The 5,137-nt window shown below is 37.5% G+C and overlaps 1 protein-coding gene across 1 annotated transcript in view; it reads left to right on the top strand.

Annotated features, from left to right (window-relative positions):
- The window catches only part of KCNIP4 (potassium voltage-gated channel interacting protein 4), a 239,293-nt gene that overhangs the window by 14,857 nt on the left and 219,299 nt on the right, over positions 1–5,137 (top strand). The window lies entirely within an intron of this gene.

The following is a 5,137-nucleotide window of genomic DNA, read 5'->3' on the forward strand; positions in this document are numbered from 1 at the left end:
TGTTTCTGGGTGCATTCAACCTGTCAAAAGGTGTTTAACAGCTGAGTGAATTAACTATTTGCGTTATCCACAAGAAATGACAAATGCCTTAATGTAAGGTAGTGGTGGTGGAAAGGAGAAGGACAGATTGAAAGACATGGTGAAGCTATAGTTCAAAATATGGGGAAACAATCAGTCAAGGGACAGATAGGAAAGAGCCAAAGCAGTTCCACCAAAAGGATAATGGTGACATTAATCAAGATGAAGAGATGAGAAGGTCATGGAAATAAGTTCAGAAAAGATGAAGACATGTTGGCTTAAAGAGCAGGAGAAACATAAGTCATTCTTGCAAAAGGCTTTATTGTTGACTGTTCTTGTTAGATGCCGTCAAGTAGGTGCTAACTCATAATGACCTTGGTACAAGAGAATAAAACAATGCCTGGTCCTTTGCTATCCTCACAATCATTGTCATGTTTGAGCACATTGCTGCAGCCACCGTGTCCATCTCTCTCATTGAGGGTGTTCCTCTTTTTCGCTGACCCTCTACTTCACCAAAAATGATGACCTTCTACAGGGACTGGTCCCTTCTAATTACATGACTGAAGTACATGAGACAAAGTCACCATCCTAGCTTCTAAGGAGCATTCTGGTTGTACTTCTTCCAAGACAAATGTTTTCAGTCTTATGGCAGTCTCTGGTATGTTTGATATTCTTCACCAACACCATAATTCAAATGCATCTATTCTTCTTCAGTCTTCCTTATTCATTGTCCATCTTTCACATGCATGTGAGGTGATTGAAAATACCATGCCTTAGGCCAGGTACACCTTATTCTTCAAAGTGACATCTTTGCTTTTTAACACTTTAAGGCTGTCTTTTACAGCAGGATTGCCCAATGCCATAAATCATTTGATTTCGTGGCTGCTGTTTCCGTGGGCAATGATTGTAGATCCAAGTAAAATGAAATCCTTGACGACTTCAATATATTCTCCATTTATCATGATGTTGCTTATTGGTCCAGTTGTGAGGGTTTTAGTTTGCTTTCTGTTGAGGTGTAATGCATACTAAAGGCTGTAGTCTTTGATCTTCATAAGTCAGTGCTTCAAGTCCTCTTCACTGTCAGCAAGCAAGGTTGTGTCATCTCCATATTGCAGGTTGTTAATGACTCTTCCTCCAATCCTGATGCACAATTCTTCCTCATATAGTCCATCTTCTTGGATTATTTGCTCAGCATGCAGATTGAGTAAGTATAATGAAAGGATACAACACTGATGCACATCTTTCCTGATTTTAAACCATGTAGTATTGCCTTGTTGTTTGAATGACTGCCTCTTAATCTATGTATTATTAGTTAGAGTACTTTTTATTCCCACACACACACACTTCGGTTACCTATACAGTGAAATCTTTTGCTTCTCACTTGAATTTTCCTGTTTCCCTTCCTGCTAATTTGAGGAAGAAGATAAGAATCAATGACTACTTATGAAAAGCTATACCAAAATTTAGAGAAACAAAAATCTTCCCTTTTTGTTCTTTCATTAATTATTCCATGATTGTGCTGTTATAGAGTTTATAATAGGCATTATAAATACCAATATTCCATTTACCTTGACCTACTATTTCGGCTAAACCTGAGCCCAGTCACTGCTACGTTCTGCTGGTTTTCTCTAGGTACTTAAATGGGAGTCTAATGCTACAGGCAGATGCAATTTTCTACTCCACCAGGTCTGTCAAATATAGAGCAGTACCATGTTATCTGCTTAGATTTCAGGATTAAAGTTGAGTCTTCCTATTTTCAACTTGCCTTTTTGCCATTGGATATCGAATAGCAAGTGACATGAATAGGAATTATTTACAGAAACATTGGCTCATCGTTTCTTTGAAAAAGAGAAAAAAAAAAGGAACAATAACAAAAAATATCAAAAAAGGCAAGTTCTGGAGCTGAACTGACAGAGAAAACCTTACTCATCTTGCACCAAAACAGTCAGAGTGCTCTCTGAATCTCTCAGAATACTCTCTAGTGAGTGTGGAAGTAATAAAAATCACATGTAGTAAATCTGGGTCCTGAACAATTAATCAATAATTCAGGTGAATAGATGATGGGAATATTAGTGGTCAAATCATAGCAACAGCATAAACACCTGTCTGGATTTCTATGAGGGACCAGTCTTGTACACATTTTATTCCTTAGTCTTCAGGTGAAACTAGTGCTATTATCATCCCTTTATAGATGAGGCAATTGAGGACTTGAGCTTTGGAGAGACTTGCCCCAACTCTTGCAGCTACAAGGTGGCAGAGCTGGCACTCAAGCCTAGGTCATTTAGTCATATGACAAATCTTTATTAATATTTACTTCATGGTAGACAGTGTTCCAGGTGTCAGAATGTAATCTTGAATGAGGGGATCCAGACCACGTAGAGCACATAGTCTGGTGCAGGAGACCTTTGTGGAAATTAAGTCTATGTTCTATGAATATTAAATGTAACAGTACAACTAAGTTATTTATGTATTCATTTTTTTATGAACACCACCATGATTAAGGTAGCTCTGGTGGCATAGTGCATAAGGCACTTGACTACTAACCAGAAGGTTGGTGGTTCAAACCCACCAGCCATTCCTCAGAAGGAAGGTTAGGCAATCACTTCCATAGAGATATCTCCTCAGAAACCCAAGGCAGTGTCACTATAAGTCGAAGACAACTTGATGGCACATAACAACAACAATAATTAAGAAGCTCTGAGACACCCCAAAAGTTCATATCCACTATGAATTCAATTCTTATGCATTAGGTAAACCCAAGGAGGGGTTTCTATGAGTTGGATTCGACTCAAAGGCAGTGAGTTTGGTTATAGTTTTTATGGTGGTATACTGGTTAAAGCATTTGGTGGCTAACCAAAGATAGGATGTTTGAACCCAACAGCAGCTCTGCAGAAGAAAGATGAGGCAGTCTGATTCCATAAAGATTTACAGCCTTGGAAACCCTATCGGGCAGTTTTACTCTGTTCGGAAGGGTCGCTATGAGTCAGAATCAACTCAATGGCAGTAGGCGTATTTATTTTGCTTTGTTTTGTTTTGTTTTGGGGTAATTTATGAGCTGATCTAGTCTTCATTTGTCTTATCTGATTTCCTTCTAGTCCTTGCCTCAAATCCTTTATAGTTATGCCTTCAATCAATTACATAAAATAAAACAAATTGCCTTTTCTGTCAACATTTCCTTCTTTAATGGCCTCATTAAGTGTCAGTCTTAAGTATCATCTGAACGGAGATAATCCTGACATCACCCTTGTCTTGGTTATCTAGTGCTGTTGTGACAGAAATACCACAGGGACGGCTTTAGCAAACCAAAATTTACTCTCATGTTTTAGAAGGCTAGAAGTCCAAATTCCAGGCACTGGCTGTAGCCATTTGAAATGGATTTTAGAGAAAGTCACAACAGAAAAGGCTAAGGAAGAGGAGTGGCAAATGCAGGTAAAAGAGTGGGTGTAAGCAAAGGCATGAAGGTTGACAATACTTCGTTCAGATATTGTCCAGGATATTAAATCAAGTTGTCTAGGCTATTAGCTCTTAAAGTGTGTGGGAGAAAGTGATAGACTATAAAGCTAGATTATTACCTCAAATTCCCTATAAAAAGATGGTTCTTTTTCTCTTGTCAATACCAAACTAGAAGCATTTAAAAAAGTCCCCAAAGTAGATTCATGCTATTCCATGGATAGTAACTGTATATCAGTAATTGGTCAATGGAAGTAGTTCAATGCAATTTTTTTAGCAAAAGATTTTGCAACAGGCAGAATTACACTGGGGAAGTGATGCAACCTTTCTGCACCTCAATTTATCCATATAAAATGGGAGAAATACTCACCTAAAAATGCTTTTTAATAGCTAAATTAGATAGTAATATTAATAATTTAAATACTACATGTCAACCACTATTTTCATTGTTTTATAGAGATTATTTCATTTCAACCTTCTGACAATAGGTCCTATTATGACTCCACTTTTATGAATGAGGAAATTGAGGCATAAAAATATCAAGTCACTTGCCCAATGTCACACAATTAGCAAAAGTCAGAAAATGGATTCAAATTCTGTAATTACAAAGACTTGGCTCCTGAAGATTTTGGCCAATGCCTCAATAGTAAGTCTGCAATGATGATGAATAATTATAATTACCATATTTCATTGATCACTTACTGTATGTCAGTAAATAAAACAACCTCACAATACAACTTAATGAGATTGATACAAATGTCACGCTGCATTTATAGATGATGAAACTAAAGATCACAGAGGTTAAACCCATGGCCCAGTGTCAGAGTTGGGGAACACACCAGGAAAAAATAGAAACTTGGAACAATTGAATAATCTGTGAGAAGGAGTGCTCCCAGATGTTTTTCTGATGATCCCATTAAGGGTGACACAGAATGTTACTGTTAATGATACTAATACTATTACAAATTACACCACCACCACCACTAACATTAACTGAGTGCTTACTATGTGCCACCCACATGTATCATTTCACTTAATGCTCATAGTAATTCCATACTATAATAGTGGATACTTTATTATACACAGTAATATATCAGTGTTTCACTGCTATTCATAAGGTTTTCACTGGCCAATAGTTCAAGAAATGGATGGCTCCTTCTTTCTTCAGAGTCTGTCTTAGTCTAAAAGTTCCACTGAAACCTGTCCACCATGGGTGATCCTGCTGGTATTTGAAATATTGGTGACATAGCCTCTAGACTCACAGCAACACACAAGCTATCACAGTACAATAAACTGACCAAAGGGTGCTGAAGAGTAAAGATGGAGAAGCTCAATGTTTCAGTCAAAACAAGGCCAGGAACCGACTGTGGAACACACCATGAATTGCCCATATAAAAGTTCATGGTGAAGCTGAAGAAAATTAAAGCAAATCCAAACAAGCCAAAATATGACTTTGATTATATCCCACCTGAATTTAGAGACCATCTGAAGAACAGATTTGCCTCATTGAATACCAACGATCAAAAGACCAAATTAGTTGTGGGACGACATCAAGAACATCATCCATGAAGAAAGCAAAAGGTCACTAAAAAAGACAGGAAGGAAAGAAGAGAACAAGTTGGATGTTAGAAGAGACTATGAAACTTACTCTTGAGTGGAGAGTACTAAA

Source organism: Orycteropus afer, unplaced genomic scaffold, assembly GCF_000298275.1.
Source record: "Orycteropus afer afer isolate SDZICR_OR568_19922 unplaced genomic scaffold, OryAfe1.0 scaffold00411, whole genome shotgun sequence".
NCBI lineage: Eukaryota > Metazoa > Chordata > Mammalia > Tubulidentata > Orycteropodidae > Orycteropus > Orycteropus afer.